The sequence below is a fragment of the Balaenoptera physalus genome (assembly GCF_965194825.1).
Source record: "Balaenoptera physalus genome assembly, chromosome: 18".
NCBI lineage: Eukaryota > Metazoa > Chordata > Mammalia > Artiodactyla > Balaenopteridae > Balaenoptera > Balaenoptera physalus.
In genome coordinates, this window is record NC_138899.1 from 13,427,597 (window position 1) to 13,451,676 (window position 24,080).

General features: G+C 39.6%; 1 protein-coding gene across 2 annotated transcripts in view; it reads right to left on the bottom strand.

The window, feature by feature from the left end:
* Positions 1 to 24,080, bottom strand: part of HS6ST3 (heparan sulfate 6-O-sulfotransferase 3) — an 89,750-nt gene that overhangs the window by 26,918 nt on the left and 38,752 nt on the right. The window contains exon 1 of one of the 2 annotated variants that reach the window (XM_082434723.1): positions 888 to 23,391. The exons of the other annotated variant lie outside the window; for it this stretch is intronic. The gene's annotated coding sequence lies outside the window, so the exon portion shown is untranslated. Of the gene's footprint in view, positions 1 to 887; positions 23,392 to 24,080 lie in introns of those variants that run through there. 2 annotated transcript variants of the gene reach the window in all.

Here is a 24,080-nt window from a genome sequence, read left to right on the forward strand (position 1 = left end):
GGGTCTCTGTGCCAAAGCAGCGCAGGGCACGTCTCCTGATGAGGCCTTATAACTTCCTAGCTCACACACTGAATGGATATTTCCTTTGCAGCACGGAGTCAGTAACAAAAATGGCTTTTCATTTCTGCTGTTGGTCTTTCACGAGTAAAAATGTTCACTTTACTTCATTAACAAGAAAAAAGATTTACACTGTCTAGGAGTCTGCTGTTCCTTCATATAGAACATTGTTTTCTTATCACTTGTCCTAAACAGACCCAAGGGAGTTGGGAGGTCTCTAGAGAATTTGGTTCTGGATGGTCCCTATTATTAGTACTTAGTGTACTGTGCACAGCACAGAGGCCTATAATTAAGCCACAGGAGAACTTGAATTGTAATTTCTTCTTTTTGAGTAACACAAGTCATAGAAAAATTAACTAAGCTCTTCAGCTCTATTTTTTGTTGTTGTTTTGTTTTGCGTCTCATGGACCGTTTTTCGTTAGACAAAGGCAAAGCAGATTCTCTCACCCCATGACATACACCCAAGCTTTAAGTTGGGAGCAAATTCCTCAAATTCAGGGATACTCAAGTTTTCCTTCTATTTCAATTTAATTACTAATGCATGTTTAACATTGTCCTACATTTGCTCATTAGACAGAATCCAAGTTTTGACACCACTTACTTGAACAAATTATTTAACCTCTCCAAGTGTTACTTTCCTTGTGTCCAAATGGTGATAAAAATAGTACCAACCTCACAGGGCTTCCTGTGTGGATTCGGTGAGACACAATAGGAAGAAATCTCAGCGCGGTCGACCACACAGTAAGCACTAAATAAAGATCAGCTACTCTCATCATTCACAAAGTTTTATGACAATAATAATAATAAATGATAACAACCCAAACAAATACCTTTTATGGGGAGGGGTCCTTCCATTGTGCCTGGTGAGGGGAGGAGATTGGTCTGTTTCCTCCTTCTCTCTTTACCTCTTTGTCTCCCTTCCTCACGGAAGGAAGAAGAAGGGATTTCTAATAATATTGGATAGAGTCCAGAATGTGACGGAGCTACATTTTTTTGATAGGAAAGGCTACCAAACTGTCACAGTAAGCCTCCATGGTAAGACCACCTTGTACTTGCTTTTCTCGTGTTAGGGAGTCAGGATGCCTCACTGGGTCATCCAGGTCTATATCACTTTCTCCGAAATAGCCTTTGCCTGATTTCAGCCTTGTGGTGTACTGGATGCAGTCTCAGCCCTGGATGAAGAGGAACTTTGATTCTATTTGGCAGTTCTTCCTTGGTCAGGAACCCCAATGGTAGCAGTTTTGTATGCTGGTCATAATAGCATCATCACAGTACCAAGATCTCACTCCAAACCCCTTGCCCCAGGCACTGCGCCAAACTCTGTGGAAAAATAGCCTCATTGAAGCTCCGTAATCCTTAGGGAGGCAGGTGTCATTGTATTCAACATTCAGAGGACCAAGCCAGGTCTAGAGAGGTTACAGCCCCTATCCCAGAGCTAATAAGTCTTGCAGCCAGCATGTAAATCCAGGTCTATCTGACCTGGCAAAGCCTGTGTCTGTAAGTCTTATATAGCTCTGCCCTGAATGTGCTAGGAATTATAGTAAGTTCAGGGATACCAAGATAATGAAAACACAGCCCTCCCTTCATAGAACTCATGGTAGAGTCTAGAAGCCCTGGATCAATATTGTGTCCCTCCAAGTGAGGTCTGCAGATGCCCTGAACACAAGACCTGAGCTATTTCTTAATATGTAGGCTCCTAACTCCCTTGTCTTAGACTATTAAGGCTGCTATAAAAACAACAACAACAACAAAAACAACATAGACTTGGTGGCTTAAACAACAAGCATTTATTTCTCACAGTTTTGGAGGCTGGGAAGTCCAAGATCAAGGCGCTGGCAGCTTTGGTGTCTGGTGAGGACCCACTTCCTGGTTCACAGAGGGCCATCTTCCTGATGAGTCATCACATAGTAGAAGGGGTGAGAGAACTCTCCGGGGTCTCTCTCATGAAGGCACTAATCCCATTCATGAGTGTTCCACCCTCAGGACCTCCTCACCTCCCAAAGGCTCTACCCATACCATTCCCATTCAAGATTAGGATTTCAACAAATGAATTTGGTGGGACTCAGGCATTTAGTCTGCAACACCCTTCTTCCCCTATTTACGCTAAATCAGAATCCTTCTGAGGTGGGCCTGAGAATTCTGCATTTTTTAATGTGTCTGCAGGTGATTCTTAAAGTAATTAAAAGCTGAAAACTACTAGTTTCAAGTTTAAAAGTAAAAGACAAGACAGAATAAGGTATATTCTCAGGAAATCCTCCTAAAACATTAATCTATAACAGTGTTCTTTTCACCAAACATATCTTTCTAAAATCTTAGCCTGAATATTTTTCTGAGGTTGCTTAAATCCACCAAACATAATTCTTAGAAAGAATCATGTTAGCATTGGATTACAATAAAAATTTTATTACTACACTTAACTTTAGAAAAAAAGAGGACATTATTATAGGGCTAAAAAGAAGCATTACTCAAATGTGATGAACGCAGAATCAGAGGTCCAAGAGCTCTTTCCTTGAGTCTAAAATATTAAGCCAATAGCTCAAATGGTTAGAGGTGAATCTATAAATTCTCCCCATATTAGCATGTATTTTGTTTTTTTAAGTATTTTTTTAAAAAGTTTTATTTATTTTATTTTTGTCTGCTTTGGGTCTTCGTTGCTGAACACTGGCTTTCTCTGGTTGTGGCAAGCTGGGGCTACTCATATTTGCGGTGTGCGGGCTTCTCATTGCGGTGGCTTCTCTTGTTGAGGAGCTCAGGCTCTAGGCGCACGGGCTTCAGTAGTTGTGGCACGCAGGCTCAGTAGTTGTGGCACGTGGGCTCAGTAGTTGTGGCACGTGGGCTCAGCAGTTGTGGCTCACGGGCTCTAGAGCGCAGGCTCAATAGTTGTGGTGCACGGGCTTAGTTGCTCTGCAGCATGTGGGATCTTCCCGGACCAGGGCTCGAACCCGTGTCCCCTGCATCGGCAGGTGGATTCTTAACCACTGCGCCACCAGAGAAGCCCTAGCATGTATTTTGTTTTGTTCTTTTTTGTGACTTGAAGGAGAGTAATGCCACCAATTTAGGAAAACTTTTATCTTCTCACATCTCATCTGCACCCTGCAGTAGTCAGACTGGGCTCCCTTCTTTAATTCCCATGGACCACTGCCTTCCTATGAACCATCAAATTAACTTCTCACATCTAGCCTCTATTCAAAACCAGTAATAGACTCCTGAAAGAAGGCCCCGCTTCTTACTCTGACATGCAAAATTCTCTGCAATCTGGGCTCTCTTTTCTTTATTTTAGAATCCACTTCTTTTCAAAATTAAGTTTTTTCAGAGTTAACCTACTTAAGATTCTACATTCCCATATCTGTGCTTTCTCTTTTGCCTTTTCTCCTACAAGTGCTGGATCAGTAAGAATAGGCTGGGTTATCTGTAGTAACAAAACAACCCCTAACTCTCAATGGCTCAAAACGACAAAGGCTTATTTTTTGCTTAGGTCGCACGTCTGTTGTAAGTTAGCACGGGCTGGCCTCATCTTTCACACTACAGACCCAGGGGATGAAGCAGCCATTTTGGACATCGCGGGTTGCCACATCAGAGAATGAAGACAGCTCAGCAAGACTCAGACTGGCAATAAATGCTTTGACCTGGAAGAGACACATGTCACTTTCACTGTCCACTCATTCATCAGAAATAGCCATGGGGCCCCACCCAACTACAATAGAGTCAGGATGTACAATGCCACCAGTGGCTGAAATGGGAAAAAATAGTGGTATATAGCATTTATGAGAGTACTGGTTCAAATTCTATCAGTACAAAAGGCTAAGGTAAAAAATCTCTCCTCTGTTGCTTTTCCCACAGAGCCCAGGTGGATGGCAGTGGTGTTTTTTTCCCTTCACTTTCAGAAACTTTATTTTTTGTTCCATTTATTTAGCACTATCATATTTAAACATATTTTAAGTTATTATTTCACGTACACGTCTTATCTCCCCTGAGACCAGAAACTCTGTCATTTTGGAAATCATTCACCTGATCTACCACAGTTAAGAGCACATAATAGATGTTTAGTAGCATATTGAGGCATTGATTACCTTTCCAAATTTCACTGAAAATACAGCATCTATCACACTGCACTTTGATTTTGTACCACTATACATTAGAGCTTTGAACTCCTTGTTTAACCAGCTTAATTTTTATGATAATCATTTCAAATACTATTTCCTTAGTTGTTTTATCAAGCACTTATATTTTATCAAACACTTACTAAGTATTTTTTGATGTTTTACATTGTATCCCAAACACATAGGATAGTGCCTGACAAATAATAATCACCCAATAAATATCTCATTGAATAATTCATTCTGTGTTCAAAATGACCCTATGAGAAACTATCCTCATTTTACAGATGAAGAAATTGATTGAGGTTTAGGGAAGTCTTGCAAATAATGCAGGATAGTATTCTGATACAAAATAAAATTTTCGAGCTTAGTTCTTGATGGCAATCGAGAGAAGCCAACTTAGCTAACTTAGGCAGAAAAGGAATTTTTGGGGGGGTGGTAAAGGAGAGCTTGTAGAGTTGATGAACCGGTTAAAGAATCGGTTCAGAAAGGAAAAGCAGGATTTAAGAGCAGCAAGGCCCAGCGGCAGTTCCACAGCAGGAAGTCTGTTGAGGAAGCCCGCCCTGGTGCCCTTCCCACTGGCCCCTGGCTCCACTACTGCTGGACTTGACACTCTGCTGTAACCCTCTGTCCATCTTCCACTCACCTTGAACCTGTGAGCCACTTCCTCAAGAACTGAGGGGCTGGTATAAGCCTGGTGGAGGCTTTGTACATGTCTGTACCATAGATGCTCAATTATGCAAGATGGGGCCCTGCCTCTCTGCCATCTTGGGAGAGATAAGAACAGTAGTAAACAAACCAAAATGGCAAATTTCCAGTGCAGTTATGTGGGGTTAATTAGACCCCATGAACCGGATTGGCATTCCTGATCTCAAATCAAAAAACTACAATCATCACACTACTATATATAAAACAGATAAACAATAAGGACCTACTGTATAGCACAGGAAACTATATTCAATAGCCTATAATAACCTATAATGAAAAAGAATCTGAAATAGAATATATATATCCTGTGTGTGTGTGTGTGTGTGTATATATATATATACACACAACATATATATATAAAACTTCCCATATAGATAGATAGATCTATATATATATATATATCTGATTCACTTTGCTGTATACCTGAAACTAACACAACATTGTAAATCAACAACAATAAGAAAAAACAAAAGACTATGATAAACCCTTGTATCAGACATGAGAGTGCAGAAAGTGTTTCCACATAAATGATCCTTTAGGGGTAGGGAGAGCTGCTGTTCTCGTTTCACAGTGGGGAAACCGAGTCTTAGGTTGCCTGACAACAGCACAGTAAGTTAGTAGAAGCTGAGCCTAAGCTTATGTCTTCCTCTGCCCAGACACTGTGTTCATTTTCCCACGTAAGAAAGACTATACTTCAATCTACACTGGAATTCAGGGAAGATAAAAAGATATTTATAAAAGATAGAACCAGATCAGCTCGGTGCTTTGTGACCACCTAGAGGGGTGGGATAGGGAGGGTGGGAGGGAGACGCAAGAGGGAGGGGATATGGGGACATATGTATATGTATAACTGATTCACTTTGTTATACAGCAGAAACGAACACACCATTGTAAAGCAATTATACTCCAATAAAGATGTTAAAAAAAAAAAGATAGAACTAAATTTTCTTTAGTGAGAACACCGTTCCCAACTTCCTTCATGTAACGGCACATGTAGAAAATGAGCATTCTCATACAGCCCTCTGGGATAAACGCATGAGGCTGCTCAGAGCCGACCCCAGTGCAATCCAGACCCTATCCGGCTCCACAGAAAGCTGAGGGCAACAACGTTTTAGATTATACAATGTGGGAAGCTCTGATTTATAAAATAGCTACATGAAAACAATTGTAGAAAGCATTTTCTAACCAAGGTACCTGGGAGTATAACATTAAGTGATACAGCCCATGACCAGGGATAATCCCCCAAACACTGGTTTCATATCTACTATGGGCGAAACTGAGTGGTCAGGGCAGAGAAGACAGGTTCACACACATGAAGAGCTCAGAGTTTCAAAGGAAGCAGAACATTTCTGTGCAGTGTGGAGTGGCCACAAGTCAAGGAGTGCTGGCAGCCACCAGAAGCTGGAAGAGGCAAGGGACAGATTCTCCCCTAGAGCCTCTAGAAGGAGCAAGGCCCTGCCAGCACCTTGATTTTGGCCCAGGGATACTGATTTCAGACTTCTGCCCTCTAGATCTGCCAGAGAATTAGGGAAGCTAATTAGGAGCAGAGGTAGACTTTGAACCGAGATATTCTGATCCAGAACCCTTGCTCTTCAACTTTATGACATTCCTTCTGCAGGGAAGTCCATGTAAGAGGGGATCTAATAGGCAATTGTATCGGGTGAAGATACAGGTTTGGCAAATATCAGCTTAGAAGAAGTGTGGACATTCTCGAATCTGTCCAAATCTAAGAATATATGAATCTCACCTGCAATTAAATAGTCAACATTAACCTGATTCATAGTTATCTTATCCTATGTGTACATCAACCCACTCAATTAAGACTACACTTCACAGTCTGATAACCAGGAAGACTGAAGGTTGCAGTGGGTGCTTTACTGGCACTGATTAGTTTTTTGGTAAAGATTTCATAATATTTACTTTAATATGTTTTCTCCTAAACTGAGATTGTGTGCCCATAAGCTGACTAAATCCTAATATTCTCTTCAATTTCAGCTGAAATGCCATTTCCTCAGGAAAGTCTTCTCTCACCTGCTCCCACAATAAAGCAAACACCTGTTAAGGATGCTCCCAGTTTGTGCACCACAAATCTATCTGATCACGGTTCTACTGGGCTTTATTTTAATCATTTATTTAGTTATCAGTATCTGTTAGTAGACTGTATGCCCAGTGATGAGAAAGGCTGGATCATTTTGTTTCCATGATGCTTCTAATACCTGCACGTCTCAATAAAATTTCTATGAGTGCATGAATACACGAATTGATTTAACTTTGATTATTCATTATTCTGGGACTTGGAAAAATTTCAAAATTGTTTAATGAGGTACGTTCTGGTTCCACCCACGGATATTCTCTGGGGGAATTTACAGTGACCTATTTGCCTATGTGTCTGTGTTGGTCTCTACCACATTTATAAGATGGAATCAATCCCACCTCTAGCTACGGGTGGGGTTTAACAAGTGTTATAGATACCTACTATTCCAGGTGCTTGTCAGGGAGCATATTTTAAAAAGCTTGAAATAGAATTTGTGGAACATTGCTTTGACGCTAGAACTATTCATGCTTCTAGGTACCCTAAAATATATCCTTGGGCTAGACGAAAGCATTAGAGCCCTGCGTACCTGGAACAAAGGTGTATAGTTTCCTTATAGAACTTCTTCAGCAAACTTCACTTGGATAACTGTAGCACTGTAGCAACTTTATAGCTTTTCTAATGCTATCGAACTCATTTAGATTCACCAGGAGAATATATTTGAGGAAACTGGTCACTATTGTTCATTGTGACCTCTTGTTGGTGACTCAAGTTCCATACTCCACTTCCTTTGGAAAATCTGTTTATTTTTATCATATCATCAAGTCTTGGTTTCCTTACCTGAAAGATGAGGACAATAATAGTATCTACCTCAGAGAGTTTGGGACAAGATAAAATGGGGTAACACCAACAAAATGCTTACTTAGCCCAGTACTGGGGGCGTGGTAAGCAATTACTAAGTATCGTCTTCATCATCCTGGTCACCATCACCATCACGCTACTTTCTCGGCATCTATGATTGGAAAGCACCAAGGCATGCCCCTGACCACCTCAACCAAGTGAAATTTCCTTCATGGACAAAATAACCTGAACTTCATTCTTCCGGTCCTACTTTTCTCTTGAACTACTTTTTCATTTACATATTTCTAAGTGCCTTTTTGCTCATACGCTTAGATGCTGGTTTACAATCTTTGTGGAACAAAGTGAGTTATTAGTACACACAGACGTACACATAGTGGTTTTCAAAGGGCAACGATGTACCACAGAGAGGTGAAATGACTTGATTCAAAGTAGCAAAGCAGGAAGAATTCCTGTGTTCCAAATCTCAGCTTTAGGCCTTTTTTGGCTAGAAGGACACAAGTTTCCCTACGGCTGAACTTCTACGCAATCGCTTCAAAGAGTTTGATGTGGGTTTTGCCACATTCCAGGCTACTTATTGTTGAAATGAAAGCTTTCCCTCTTATTTGGTGCAGAAACTGCATAGAGAAGGACCCTGAGAGAACGGATCACAATGGCTGGAAAGGAAGAAAGGATTCCTGGAGTGTTGTGTACTGCCTAGGTAACCTAAATATCAACTAGCGAACTGATATAAGCAGGGATTTTAATATTATTAACATGAATCCAGCCAGACACAGAGCCCTTGAGGATTTATGGCTATGTGCATGTGATGAACATAAGTTTATGAATACATTTGTAATCCCCAAGCTCTACCTTTCAATACTAAAAGCATTGCCCACTTCCCTCTTGATACCATGTGGCCTTGGAAGCCGCATAAAGGACACTGGGGGCTGCCACCTGCCCTAAGTTTCTCTACAGAGATTGACTTTGTTCTGACCACTTCAGCTGCGTATCTGTCCTCCCTCCACCACTATCACTCCCATCTCTGGCCTTTATGCTTGTATCTTCTCCATGTGGATTTGGTAGCTTGACTCCAAAGTATTTGCCTCGGCACAGAGAACCAGAAACCCCACGTGGAACGCTGATGCAAGTAATGGTTCCACTGCCCAGCCTTCAAGTTTATAAGCGCACATCTTGGTCTTCAAGTTTATAATCCCAGGTTCACAGGATTTGCCAGTAAGCATGTCCAGTCTCCTGCAGAGTCAGAGGGAGAGATGGTCCTAGATGTGTTTCCTTCAGATAAGCTGCAGCTTTTTGAAGGCGGGGCCCACTTCACTCCCACAGTCTGTAGGTTCTGCAGAGCAGGAATCTTGTTAAAATACCTTTTTTTTTTTTGGGTACGTTCTGCCCCCCACAAAGCCATTTAGGGTTGTGTCCCACATGACCTGGAAGTGTTTATTTAAGCAGATTATAGGCTAGAAACAAAATCACAATTTCCCACTCCTGTTGTCAAAGGCTCCAGATACTAGAATTACACTCCGCCTACCAACACACACAAAACTTCTTGTCTATCCGCTCTCAACCGTAAACAAATAAACAAATTCTGGCAAGAGTTCAAATTTGAATATAGGCTGTATGCCAGAAAATACTGAGTTCCAATCTTGGTTTTAACTCAGAGTCTCTTTTTGGTCTTAAGAGAGAAAAACCAAACAAAACACATTTTCTCATCAATTTGTGCAAAGTCATTCTCACCTGCCCCTCCGGACACAGTGAGGATTAATGACTTCTATTTCCTAACAATACCCCAGTCCCTGCCTGGTAGTGAGTTAGGGCTATGGGCCCATTAACTGCAAATGTTGCTCTAGTGGCCTTAAAGGATTAATGTACCTCCCAAAGCCCTTAACTTACTGGGACAAATCTGGCTCAATGAGTTAATGGGCTAATTAGTTAATTGTCAACTCTGCAAAGACGAGAAGTATTGTTATTTTGCACTTTATTAAATTCTCAAGGATTAACAAGTATGGGGGGAGATGTTAAGAGGATTTGAAAGAGGCTGGGTGATCGTGACACACCACAAACTCTCGTCCAGTCTCTACTGGGGGAGGGAGGGGACAACGCCATTAATTATATCCCATGGGTATATAACCCAGAGTGGCTGCAAAGAGATTGGAATCCATCATATAAAAATCCTGTTGATGTGAGAATGCCTCTCCTAAAGTAAAATGAAGCATCAGGGTAGTAGAATAATTGTCAGCTTCTATGCTGTTGAGTGAGAGAGACATTATGTAGTGATGTGTCAAGTGAGGCAAGGTTTGGTCTGCGGCATAACTGGATACGCAGAATGGCGAGGTACTTTATAGGGAGGCTTTATCATGCCACTTGAAAATATGGTTTACTTTAGAGCCAAAGAAAAGAGCATGGGGAAAGTATTTGAAAATGTGAATATTCTCTAAATAAGAATGAGGTGAGACCAGCACAGGGCATCTGAGTCACAGATACTATTAACAAGGGAAAGTCACTGGAAGACGTTCAAATGGTTAGTTATGACCAGAGATTATATAGCTCAGGTGACTTGTTTCTAAGGAGAAAACTTGAAAATTGCATGAGCCTCTGGATGATTTGGGAATGCGATCAATCCTTTTGCATACCAGTACATTTTGAAAAATTGGAAGTCCTACACATAACAGTCACAGACCAAATGATGGATAATTAAGCATTCCTGGTACCATGGGAAGCATGTTTTATTTAAGGCTCTTGCCAAAAAAGTAGCTCATTAGACGTTTGGAACAAAAGTATGTACAAAGAACAGCTGAAAATTTCTTCTTATCAAAGTGAAGTTTTGTTCAAAGGGAAAAAGGCTTCAAAATGGAACATACACAAACACAAATGTGCAGTCACAGATACTGTGCCTGAAACACTCCTTGAGAGATGCAGTAGGTTGTCTGTGCAATAGCCATCTTCCCTCTTTCATGATGCCCAAGCTCTGATCTTCTGGTTTGCAATCCAATCCCCTTACCCATGAATCAGGTAGATTTAGATAAGTCTAAGGCATTAGTGATGGTTCCACTGCTACAAGGGTGGGCAGTTTATAGGTAGACATGTAGCCAGTTTTGTCAACAAGATGTGAGAAGATGTATACTGGAGAGCTTCTGAAAGTTTTCCTTCATAACAAATTTCATAGGTAAAAATTATCTCCTTTTCTACTGCTGGATGGTGTTGTATGTTGGTGTGATTCTGTAACTACTTCAGCCATCTTGCAGTTATAAGAAAAAAACAGCCTTTAGACGAAACCAACACAGAGAACAGCAAAACAGAGAGCCGGAAGGAGCTTGGAGGCTCCTTTTGAGCTTCTGATCTTACTGTGACGTAAGTAATAAGTGCATTGAGATGATAAGTTCCATTATTTATTCTAGTTCACCTTTCTCTGCAGCTTACAGCCAAAGGCACTCTACAAATCCAAAAGAAATTGCCACCTCCTGACCCCAAATTCCTGTTTGCTCTAGAAACGCTGAATGTAACCTTGTACATGTATTGAGAGTAGCAGCAATAGAGTCAGACACAGGGATGGCTCCTAACTCCGCCAGTGACTGCATGCACTTGGATAAGTCACTTCAACTCTCTGCACCTCAAGCTTCTGTCCATGAAGGAACAATGACCACTATGTCGTACAGCACTTGGAAAGATTATGAAAGAAAAGGCAGGCAAAGCGTACTCAAGAAATAACAACCAACATACAAACACACATACACTCTAAAGGCAACTCTGACAGCTGTTTTCAAATAGGAAACATATCAAGTAAGAAAATAAACACCATTCAAGCAGCAGGATTAAATAAAACTAGAAAGGCATATGGGATTATCCGACAGCATCTGAGTATAGGACTTAAAGCCTAATTTTTTTTGACACCTCATGCAAGATGAAGTACAAAAATATTTGTATTTTTTTCTGATCTCTTAGGAACCTAGACTCTGAGCGGAGGATCCCTTAGGAACCTGGGATCTGAGAGGTACTCAGTGTTTTAGGGCTTTGAGATTGTCAGAGAAGGATCACACAATGAGGCTGAGATGGAGTAGCCAGTGATATAAGTAGGGCAAAAAAAATTGAATATACTGATGCAGAAGCCAAGAGAAGACAGTGTTCCTAAAAGATGGAGTGGACAACAGGGTGGAATGCGGCTAAGACACCGAGTACAGTAAGAATACAGAAGGGAACACAGGGATTTCCAAGGAGGAAGATGATGAAAAGATGAGTGGAGTGGATTGAGGAGTCAATGAGGGTTGGGAGTTTGGAGCCAATGACCATTCACACCTTTTGTATCCTATTAGGGCAGGATAAAAAGAAATAGGGCAGTAACTGCAGGCCACCAAAGGTGTGTTTCCTTTCTTTCTTTTAGGGTGAGAGATGCTAGGACATGCCTGTATGCTGACGCAATGATGCACTAAAGGGGGAGAAACTGACGGAGCCAAGAGAAGAGGGATGATCACAAGAATAAAGTTCTCGAGGGAAGATAATGATGAAAAATCTGGCCTTAAGTAGGAGCTGGGAAACTTTATACGTTACAATGAGGTAGGAGGTATGATGTGTGCAGATGGATGCAGGTTCTTTGGTGGATTGGGGAAGATTTCCATCTGTTGGCTTCTATCTTAGACAATGGACAACATGATATAAAAGTCAAAAGATAAAGGACTTCCCAGAAACAGAAAAGTGTTACACATTTACCTTGTTCTGGATTTCAAAGTTTTGACCTTGGGTTAAAATTCAGAATTCTGAGAAAGAAGAGCAGAATTTGCCTCTAACTGGAGACCACTCTAATGGTTCAGACGCTGAGCTGCTTGGATGAAGAGCTTCTTTGGAGTAGGTACAGTACAAATGATTTGGGACAGGGTAGTCATGAATTTAGCAGGAAAACTATTTCTCTGACTGTTGTCCAACTACTTGGTGGCAGCACAATGTAGTAGAAAGAAAACACTTTGGGGTCAGAAGAAATGAGGTGCACTCCCAGCGTTAAATCTAACACACATTGAATAATATTGGGTCAGTATTTTACCTTCTTTGCACTTCAGTTTCTCTAACTACATAGAAAATTATTATGATAATAATTTGTCTCTGATGGATTTGATATGAAAATAAAATTATATGAAAATAATATGAAGAATGTCCCTAATAGTAATAGGGATTATTACTTATTGAGCACCTACTATGATGCAGTAATTCTAAACTCTGCTCTCTCTATATATACTGTTATGGACTGAACCCTGTCCCCCGCAAATTCATTTGTTAACAACCTAATGCCCAGTGTCTCAGAATGTGACTGTATTTGGACATAAGGCCTTTACGGAGGTGATTAAGTTAAGATAAGGCTGTTAGGGTGGACCTTAATCCAATCTGTCCATTCTGACTGGTGTTCTCATAAGAAGAGAAAATTGGACACGCAGAGACATGCCAGGAGTGCACACACACAGAGAAAAAGCCATGTGAAGACACAGTGAGAAGGTGGTCATCTGCAAGCCAAGGAGAGAGGCCTCAGAGGAAAGCCATTCTGCAGACACCTTGACCTTGAACTTCCAGCCTCCACAACTGTGAGAAAATAAATTTCTGTTGTTTAAGCCACCCAGTCTGCGGTATTTTGTTATAGCAGCCCTAGCAAACTAATACATAGGATAGATAGATAGATAGATAGATAGATAGATAGATAGATAGATAGACAGACAGACAGATATAGATACATGTATATATATGTATAATCTCTTAGCCTCACCTTAACTCCACAAGGTAGGCATTATTATCCTCATGTCATAAATGAAGACACTGAATATCCTATGATAAACCATAATGGAAAAGAATATGAAAAAGAATGTTTATATATGTATAACTGAATCACTTTGCTGTACAGCAGGTATTAACACAAAGTTGTAAATCAACTGTACATCAATAAAATAAGTTAAAAAAATAAATGAAGACACTGAGATTTAGAGAGATTAAGTGACTTCCTCAAGGTCACACATGACAGGTCATTTCTTACAAAGTGCATACTGACTATAGGATCCCTCTTAAAGGTAGTTATAAAAACTGAAGTCATAGAAACAGAAATTTTTAAAAAAAACCTTTTTATCTGTTTCCCATAACCACTCTCTTAGATTCCTGGCTTATATGCTATGATTTCATAGCTTTTTTTCCGTCATTATTTTCAGAGGTCCAACTCCACTATCTCTTCAAGGTTATTAGAATTTTTAAACATCCTTCTTATTGCACCTTTTATTGGCCCCTTGCTGCAATTCTATCACTCAAACTCAATCAACCAGATTGTTTATTCCCTCGGCCTTTGTTCCCATCCCAGCTGGATCACTCCAGGGGATTGTAGCTTGCCAGTTCTGCGATGAGGTGCTTAGATCAGAACTCTGAGCTGGACCCCATTTTCCGGGACAGCGTTGCGATCAGATGGCGCCTATGTCAGTGCAGCCTGGGACCGCGTAGCCTGGCCAAACATCTGCGCTCTCTGCTCTCCCCTGCAGCATTTCGCTCCCATTAAAAGTGGAGCTTCAAATCTCCCTTGTGCATCCAGGCCTGGGTACTGGGTGACTTCCAGTTAAAGGGTCAATAAATATAATTAAAAGGCTCATCCGACTGGATCTCATGCTCTGAATATCTTCCCTTGGAGGGCCAACTCTCTCCCTCTCATAAATGGAGTTTTTTAAAAGCAGGAGGGCTGTGGAAGGTTGCACGTGTCCCCAGCCTACGGAGCTGCATGGCTTCGTGTCTGGCAAGTTGTCTTCGGGGTCTTCAGACTCATAAGAACACGTCCGTACGTGCAGAAAGTTAACAGACAGTGTTCACTGCATTATTGCCTGCCCAGTGGTCCCCTGATGAAGAAATGGTCATCCACTCAGATCTCCTCATAGACAGACAAGTAATAATGCCATGACCCATCAGGAAATATCAGTGAGACAAAAATGGTCAACAGCCAGTTTCTTGAGCAACTAATGTATGACAGAGCATTTCTTTGTATTCTGATATACTTTAGTCCTATTCCTTACCATAATCAGGCAAGCTGTCAATTATTACTTCTCTCTCATGAATAAGGAGACCAGGGGAAATTCCCCCCTGGTGGTCCAGTGGTAAAGAATCCACCTTCCAATGCAAGGGAGGGGGGTTCGATCCCTGGTCACGGAACTAAGATCCCACATGCTACGGGGCAACTAAGCCCACGTGCCACAACTACAGAGCTCACACGCCCTGGAGAGAGAAAACCCGCACGCCACAACTAGAGAGAAGCCCGCGCACCACAACGAAGAGCCCGCATGCCTCAACGAAGATCCTGCGTGCCGCAACTAAGACCCGGCATGGCCAAAAATAAACAAAATAAATGAATAATAAGTAAATCTTAAAAAAAAAATGAGACCAAAGCTTGGTGAATGTAAGTAATGTATCCAAGACCTCATAATTATGTGTCTGAGATGGTCTCTCCATCTCCAAAGCTCATGTCTTTTCACTCTATTAAACTTTCTCTCAGCCAATCATCACTGACACTCCCCAAATATGAGTTTTCTTTAAAAAGTTACCCTTTGAAAATTCATTAAGTTGAATGGTGCTTTCTTATACCAACTGTCTGAGCTGCTCTCCTGTTTTAGAAGTCTAGATGTTCAGTGATCCTTTGAATTATTGGTTTATTGCCATATCATTCAAAAGAAATGACAGTATGGTTCATTTTAAAAATTTCTTTTGCGTCTGAGGTTTTGCCAAGATCTGTTTATTGCTGTCATGTGGAAAAGGAAAATACGATGAGGCTTGAGACGTTCCAAATGTGAAGTTTCCCTTTTCCCATTCAAATAAGGGCCAGCAACAAATCAAAAGGCAAGGTTTCATTTTCAGTGATTGACTTAGACAAACTAAAGGCGGAATAAATGTCAGATGAATTAGATGTGGTGACTGCTGTTTAAAATATGTGAATCTTGATACTTTTGAAAGGTAACAGACAGATTGGAAATAGATCTTCCATCAATACTAATGGTGACATCAAGGATCATAATGATGGTAATTTGGGTTTGTGTTGCTTTTTCCTTTGCACCATCTCAAAGCTGTCAACAGATGTATCAGGAAGTGAAGACCACAAATGGACGTGTAGAGTGAGCGCCACTGGGCTGGATTACTATGCCTCATCTCCAGCAAACGACAGCCCCTCTAGGATGTGCAGCTCCTTGCCATTTGGTGGAGATTGCAAAGGAGAATTCAATCAGATGTTTGTTGCTATGGGGATAAGAGTTAGGAAAAGAGCTTTTCAATGAAAACTGGTCTCCCAACATAAAACCCTTCCCTTTAGATATGATTCTCTTTGGGTTGTCTGGGGGCCAAGCTGAAAATAATTTGCAAAAAAGTCAGAAACTTGAATGAGTAAGAGCATAATCTTTAAAAAGATTTTTTATACTTACATTTCTATCGCATTTTTAAAAACTTTTTATTTTATATTGGAGTATAGTTGATTACTGATGTTGTGTTAGTTTCAGGTGTACAGCAAAGTGATTCAGTTATACATATACATGTATCTATTCTTTTTCAGATTCTTTTCCCATTTAGGTTGTTACATAATATTGAGCAGAGTTCCCTGTGCTATACAGTAGGTTCTTGTTGGTTATCCATCTTAAATATAGCAGTGCGTACCTGTCAATCCCAAACTCCCTAACTATCCTTCCCCCCCACTCTTCCCCCAGGTAACCATAAGTTCGTTGCATTTTTGTTTGAAGAATGTAAGGCAGATATTAATGAATGAGGAACAGAATCATCGTTTATACAATTTTGATAGCTTAGCAGTCAAGATAATGAGATTGGGATTCAAAGAGGCTAGCTTCAAATCCTGCTTCTGCCACGTGTTAGTTATGTGGCCTTGGAGAATTTCCTTAACCCCTTTTGTCTTTAGTCTTCTCAACTATGTGAGGGAAACAATGTTTTACTTACAGAGCTGGTGGAAGACTTAAGAGTCAGAATGAATATCAAGCATATTTCAAGTACCTGGCACAAAGACGACATTAAAAATAGCAGATTTTAATATTAAAATTGATTATTAATATCATCATGGTACTGTGATGACAAGACTGGGTAATAATGTCATCAGTTAGTTAAAAAGGTAGGTTTATAATATTCACTTCCAAAGCTAATAAAGAGGATGAAAAAGAGTGAAGGGTTTGAGAGATAATAAAAGGACTTGGGCTGGAATGACTTTGCTATAAATAGATTTTTTCGGAGGGTAGGCTATTTTAAAAGAAACTAAGCTGCACACTTTTTAAAACCACACAGTAGGGTACTAAGGTGGAAATCACAGATGAAAATCAATATGCTTTGCCAAAAATATAAATAAGAAAATTCATCAGCTGGAAGAAGCATTGCTACAATGTGCATGTTGCTTTCATCTGAAAGAAAAATGCCAGAAAGAAACTTAATATTCATGACTGACACATTTTCTTTGTACTGTCAGTCAGCTGGAACCAAAATACACAGCTGGTTAGAAAGCCCATCTCTACTTCATGTTTCATCTGATGACCTTATACATCAAATCAAGAATTGTGGGCTGAAACAACACTCTTCATCCTCATTTATTTTTTTCAGAGGATGGTACAGTGACCAAAATCTGCCACAATGTAGCCTGTTTCCTTTCTTCACCTTTCAAGTTCTTATCAGAAATCAACACCAGAATTCAAAAATAGATGTCCACTTAATAAACCCCTAAAATAAGTGAGAAAAAAATACACACTTGGTCAAATATCTTCTTCACAGGCAAAGTAATTTGTCAAATAGAAGATTCATTTTTGTTTTCAGAGCACTGAAGTTATGTAGTGATATCTTAAATACATTTTTTTGCGGAAACTTGGCCATAAATATTCAGGAAATCTACATGTTGGAAAGATCTTCATTGTTAAAATACGTCTATTTTTTATAGACTGTAAATTTCTGGCATCAAGTCCAACCTTTTATTACACAATTTCCTGGATCTGTAATATGCATGGAGTATTTATCAGAGAACTTTGCACAAAGTACAAATAACTCAATTACCAAATTATATAAGTTTGGGGCTATACATTTTCACATTGAAAGGGAGTGTCAAAAGTTTTACTGTTTAATCTGTCATCAGGGATGGAAAGAAGCAAATTGACACATAAAGGATGACACTGAAGCATCTGGTCTCCTCAGAAGGAAATCATTGCCATTTGTCTGAGTGGAAGATGTCATAATTGCAAAATCAGTAGAAACCAAAGTAGTCAGCTAAATGCACACCTAAATCTTTCTCAATAATTCCATTCTTTCTTAGCATGTCATTGTAACCAATCAATAAGAAAATATTTGGGTGATGATGAGAAACTAAAATACATTATTATCTTTAAACAATATTTTAGGTGGGAGGTAATTCTTAGAACCATAATAATATCCTTATTCCCTTTCCAGGGATTACTTAAAACTAGCATAGAAGTCTCAGAGCACTGTAGTGGAAATAAATTCCTAGCACTCTGGCCTTCTGAGAATTGACTGCAGATTTATATATATTTTTGCTTGCTATGGTATGGAACAGACTGTAAGATCCCAAGATGACAGAGTGTGGTTGTGATTCTGCGGTCCGAGAGATTTAGTCATCAAATGTGCATTGTCTAATGATGGTTGTTTAAATTATCAAGGCACACACTGTAATTCTCATGCCCACATGCCGGAAGGATGCATGAGGTAAAAATCCAGTGAATTCCCCTTTGACATAATGGGAGGCAGGGAAATACCATGTTACCACTGGCAGGCTCACAACTCACCAGCTCTCCTTCGCTAACGTCTGGGCTGTTTTGTATTTCACAGGTGATTGCTGCTTACTGTCTGTCTCCCAACTACCATGTTTGCTCACCATCACGTGGAGCAATTTCATACCTTGGCTAATTGCACCCTAGAATAATGTTTCTGTTTATGGAAGCCTAGCTTCTGTGGCAAGCAACAAATACCCAGGAGTTTCCAGGGAAGCAATGATAACAGATGCTGGAATGATGAGGAGAGCCTCCCCAATCAAAAACCAGCCCCCACTTCTACGCCCTGTCAGTCCTCACCATCCATCGAGAAGTGGTGATTAGAACCCTGCCGTGCGCAGCTGTACTTCTCAGTACAGCCTGTTGGAGGGTGGGTACAGGGAGGGCACCTCATTACCACGACTTTCAGACTGTAAGGTAAAGAATAATGTAAAATGAATCCTTTCAGCTAAAGGGCAGGCGAGGCACAAACTCACTTACTTCTCAGGACTAAGCAATGTGCTCTATTTCCCTCCATCCCTCTCATGTGGAAGGCGTGGACCACACATGACGGAAGAGAAGCGACGCTTGACCATCGCAGTAAACTGGTGTGGTGCCAGGAGGGAAGGAATACTTGATCATTAGAGAAGGATTGATGATTGCAAGTGTTTTCCAGCCATAAACCATCTAGGCAGGTGTCTTTTAACTAAGATTAATAAACATATGTCACCAGCAAGTTTCTCATTACCAGACACATGATAATGGAGAATCAAAATTTTCAAGTTGCCAAGCTGCCACAGAGTAAAATCTCTCCAGATAAACAAAGCCGTGCCAGCTCGAATAGGAAAAACTGCCTTTCTGCACCTGGAATATTTTATGCCCAAGGTAAACAGTCCCCTTTCTTTCTGGAAAAAGTGAACTTGGACCAGAGGTCTCTCTGTTCAGGCCAAAACACAGGTTATAAAATTTCCTCCCAACTGGCAGTCTGTGCTCATACGGACCAAGGCAACATCCTGGCCTCTAAGTTAATGCCTGCAGCCAAGTAAGGGACTATTTCAGAGACTGTCATCGAAATTGGTAGCCAGGGGGCTGGAGAGAGCAACAATTTCACAGGACAACTACACAAAATGCGAAGACGATGGTGACAGGTGTAGGAAACGTTCCATGGAACACCAGAGGGGAACACAAGTGGCCAAGTCAAAATTTAGTTTCTCTCAGAATGTCAAAATGGGCCAGGGCTGTGAGTTCTCAGGGAGCCATCTGAGCCATGGTTTGTGTTACAAATTCAGGATCAAAGTGTATTTCCATTCTACAGCTCATGTGTGTAAATCTATCAGTGAACATTAGTTTGAATCTTGCTGTGAAACTCTGGGAAAACTCTTTTCACAGAGATAGTTAAGTGCTTTGAAAACAGAGTATCTAAGCTCCTTGCCCACAAAAGATAATTTTGCATTTTTCTACTTCCTTGAACTTGTAGTGGAATGGCAATCCATTTTTCACTTTAGACGCAGGGTAATGTGTATATAATATATAGCATAATATATTATGTAATATATAATAATATTAATATATTATATATTCACATGTATATATGTATATAAAATATCTGTATATATATACATGTACATATATAAATGCAATATATATGTTACCATATACATGGTGAAGTATATACATGTATACTATTTATATATAAAAATATATACATAGAGAAATAATAACCATATTATTTTGTCTATAAAACTATTTTGTTGATGAGAAGTAGACAGGCAAACCCTCAACAAAAACCTACGGGAAGTCATCCTTAATTTAAAAGTTATCTTGTTATTTTCCCAGATTACACACATTATTGCCTTTTATAGCCTGGCATAGTTATGGCAACTAAATTTCACTGCATGCATCAAGTCTGATGGCTTGCTATGGCTGCCTGGACCCCCTGTGTTGAGAAGGATTCTGAAGTTGCATTTGGGCTCAAGAAGACAAGGGATAATCAACAAATAATATCTGCTCTGGCAGATGGTGAGTACATAACTTATACTTGTCATGATTCACTCCATACCTACTAGGTGCTTGTTAAATGTTTATTATTGATAATAAAGAATGGAATGTTAGCATGCAAGATGCCAAAAGACCAAAGGTCAGAAGTTAGAGGATGGTGAAAATCAGCACAGCAAGGAGAAGCTTCCTCATGAAATAGAGGTTCAACAAGGTCAATAACTTGAAGAAATGGACTGCTGCCTGAGGAAGTCATCTTCCAATGTAAAAAGAATCTATTTCACACTGCAAAACTTGAGGACCTGGTACTAGAAACAGTTACTAGGAGCTAAATGAAGAAGCTTCTTCAGAACTGCATCTAATATCAGTGGGGATAGCAGGGAGGAAAAGACCTTTAAAAACACTCTTTCATGAACAACAATAACAATTCAGGTAATCAAAATGTATATGTTCTTTTGTAAAATTACGGAAATGTGTTTAAGGGGAGGAAATGGTACATTCAAGGGGAAGTTAGATAATCATTTATCAGAATTTTGTGAGGGAATTAATTCATGAGATAGCCAAAGTCACTCCGAATCAAGGTGGGGCACCAGAACCACCTGTGGAGACAGCTATCGAGCCATATTATACAAACCTCAATGCCTGGGACCCAGGAATGTGTGTTTTATTATGTTCTCAAGAGATTCTGACACATCCTAAATTTGGTAGAAAATAAACTTACAGATTTAAGAAGCTCATAAATCCCAAACACGATAAACTCAAAGAAGTCCATACCCAGACACATCATAATCAAACTGCTGAAAACTAAAGGCAAAGCAACCAGGGAAAAGTGTTGTACTATATACAGAGGAAGAATGATTCAAATGGCTATGAGTTTCTCATCAGAAACCAAGGAGGCCAGGGGGCAGTGTATTTTTTATTTAATATTTAAAGAAAAGAACTGTCAACTTAGAATTCTATACCCAGCAAAATTATGCTTCAGGAATAAAGGGGAAATGAAGACATTCTCAGAAGGAAAACGAAGAGACTCCATCAGCAGCAGCAGACCTGCTCTAAAAGACAAAAGTTCTTCAAAAGAAAGAGAAATGATATCGGTGGGAAACGTGGAACTTCAGGAATGAAGAAAAACAGAAATGGTAGATATTTGGTTGATATGGTAGACTATTTTTCCTCATATTAGTCTTTAAATATGAATGATGGTTGAAGGCAAAAATTATAATGTTGTCTGGACTGGGGCTTCAAGGTATAGAGATTATGACTACAATGCAATGAATGATGATGATAACATAAAGGGAGAAGGACCAAAGGACTTCTTTAGCGGTAAAGTTTCCACATTCCACTAGAAGTGATAAAATATTAGTTATAACTAGACTACAAAAAGGGAAGTATGTACATTGTAATCTCTAGCCAAGCACTAAGCATTAATGCAAATAGAAATATTAAAAAATTCAATAGATAAACTAAAATGGAATAATAAAAAATTCAAACAATCTAGAAGAAGGCAAGACTATGGGGAAAGAGAAGAATGTAAAACCAAGGGAACAAACGAACCAAAGCAAATCATAAAAACGGCAGACCTAAATCTGAGCATATCAATAATTACATCAAATGTAAACAGTTCATGCAGCAATTAAAAGTGAAAGATTATCAGAATGGCCAAAAACAAAAGACTGAATTATATGCTGTCTAAAACGACCTTCTTTAAATATTACCAGGGATAAAGAAGGAATTACAAAATGATATACGGATCAATTCATCAAAAGTATATAACAGTCTTAAGGGTGTATGCACCCAAGAATAGAACTTCAAAAATCATGAAGCAAAAAAACTGATAGAGCTGAAAGGAAAAATGGACAATCCACAATTAAACTCTTTTGAATAGAAATGAACAATATCATCAACCAATGGATCTAAGTGACATTTAAAGAACACTCCAAAAAGAGCAGCAAAACTACATGTGAAAACTACAAAAGGCTGATGAAAGAAATCAAAGAACTAATAATTGACCTGACATACCATGTTCACAGATTAGATAACTCAATATAGTTAAGATACAAATTCTCCTCAAATTGATCTATGCATTTAATGCAATTCCAATCAAAATCCCAGGAGGATGTCTTACAGATATAAGCAGGCTGATTCTAAAATTTAAATGGAAAGGTAAAATAGTATAACCAAAACAATTTGGAAAAAGAAGATTAATGTTGGAGGGATCACACTATTTGATTTTAAGACATTATAAAGCTATATTAATCAAAACTGTGTAATTTTGGCAAAGGGACAGACATATAGATCAATGGAACAGAAAAGAGCCCAGAAATAGACCCATACAAGTATACTAAACTGAATTTTGACAAAGCTACAAAAGCGTTTCAAAGGAGGAAGAAAAGTGTTTTCAGCAAATGGTGCTGGAGCAATTGGATACCTATAGGCAAAAAAAGAAACTTGACCTCCACCTGACTCCCTATACAAAAATTAAAAATGGATCATCAACCTAAACATAAATGTAAAGCTAGAAATTTATAGGAGAAAACATAGGTGAAAACCTTTCTGATGTTGGGTTAGGTAAAGAGTTCTCAGATAAAATACCAAAAGCATGATCCATAAGAGAAAATTGGATAAATTGGACATCATCAAAACTGAAAAAATTTTGACAGCGGAAACAACACTACCAAGAGAAAGAATGGACAAGCTACGATCTGGGAGAAAATATTTGCAAATTACATGCCATAAAAAGAACTTGATTACAAAATATATAAAGAACTCTTACAATGCAATAATAAGACACAGAACTCAATTTTTAAAATGGGCAAAAGTATTTGAACAGGCATTTCTGTGAAGAAGATATACAGATGAAAATAAGCATATGAAAAGATTCCCAACATTATTACCCATTGAGGAAATGCAAATTAAAACCAAATGCAGGGCTTCCCTGGTGTCGCAGTGGTTGAGAATCTGCCTGCCAATGCAGGGGACACGGGTTAGAGCCCTGGTCTGGGAAGATCCCACATGCCGCGGAGCAACTAGGCCCGTGAGCCACAACTACTAAGCCTGCACGTCTGGAGCCTGGGCTCCGCAACAAGAGAAGCCGCGATAGTGAGAGGCCCGCGCACCGCGATGAAGAGTGGCCCCCGCTCACCACAACTGGAGAAAGCCCTCGCACAGAAACGAAGACCCAACACAACAACCAAAAATAAATAAATAAATAAATTTATTAAAAAAAAAAAAACCAAATGCAATACCACTACACACCTGGTAGAATGGCTAAAATAAATTAGTATAAATAAATATGTATGTACATACATTGATGCATAAATGATAAAGCCAAGAGCTTTAAGAATGAGGAACCACTGTAATTCTCATACACTGATGGTGAAAATGAAAACTGGTACAGCCACTCTGGGAAACACTTTGGCAGTTTCTTAAGCTAAACATGCATTTTCCACTCCTGTGGTAAGAATGACCTGACCTAGCCATCCTACTGCTGGGTATTTATGCCAGAGAAATAAAAACTTATCTTCACACAGAAGACTGCGTACCATGTTTATAGCTGCTCAATCTACAACTGTCAAAAAATCGGAAACAACCCAAGTGTCATCAACAGGT